This window comes from Elephantulus edwardii, unplaced genomic scaffold, assembly GCF_000299155.1.
Source record: "Elephantulus edwardii isolate Elephantulus edwardi_28Jun2011 unplaced genomic scaffold, EleEdw1.0 scaffold00047, whole genome shotgun sequence".
NCBI classification, from domain to species: domain Eukaryota; kingdom Metazoa; phylum Chordata; class Mammalia; order Macroscelidea; family Macroscelididae; genus Elephantulus; species Elephantulus edwardii.
The window spans coordinates 5,858,423-5,858,939 of NW_006399797.1; the positions used below are offsets into that span (position 1 = coordinate 5,858,423).

Consider the following 517-nt stretch of genomic DNA (forward strand, 5'->3'; position numbering starts at 1 on the left):
AACAACAAGAGTTAGAAAGTCAAGGGGATTGTTTAAATGACTATATGAGGTATAAAAACATCTGATGTCTCTGGATGTATTATTCATCTGTTACTTGAATAGAAATTACAAAAGAAGAATAGGTATCAGGAATCATAAAGAATACTTTTGACAAGCAAGACTGCTTGTTGAAAAGCCGTTGAGGTGTTTGAAGGAGAAAATTTTTCCTACCGTGTGAGGAATACATTGCATTGTAAGATCCCTGAGACAGAGATCAGTTAGATTATACCTCTTTCCAGGTAAGAAGATGTTGAATGACAAACTGACCTGGCTGGTCACAATGATAATATGGTTTTCTACAGTGTAATGTAATTTTAGTTTGCCCCCTTACTTTTTGCCTTCTAAAATTGTAGTTTTATGTCCTACCATTTGTTATGTGATGTGATCTCTTTTCAAATTTTAATTTGTGGTAATTTTAGCAAATGTGTAAGTTTTTTTAACCATTCTCTTATGTTATTCCACACAGTCAAATGCTTTT

The 517-nt window shown here is 32.9% G+C and overlaps 1 protein-coding gene across 4 annotated transcripts in view; it reads left to right on the forward strand.

Annotated features, from left to right (window-relative positions):
- MON2 (MON2 homolog (S. cerevisiae)) overlaps positions 1-517 on the forward strand; it is a 189,823-nt gene that overhangs the window by 69,371 nt on the left and 119,935 nt on the right. The window lies entirely within an intron of this gene.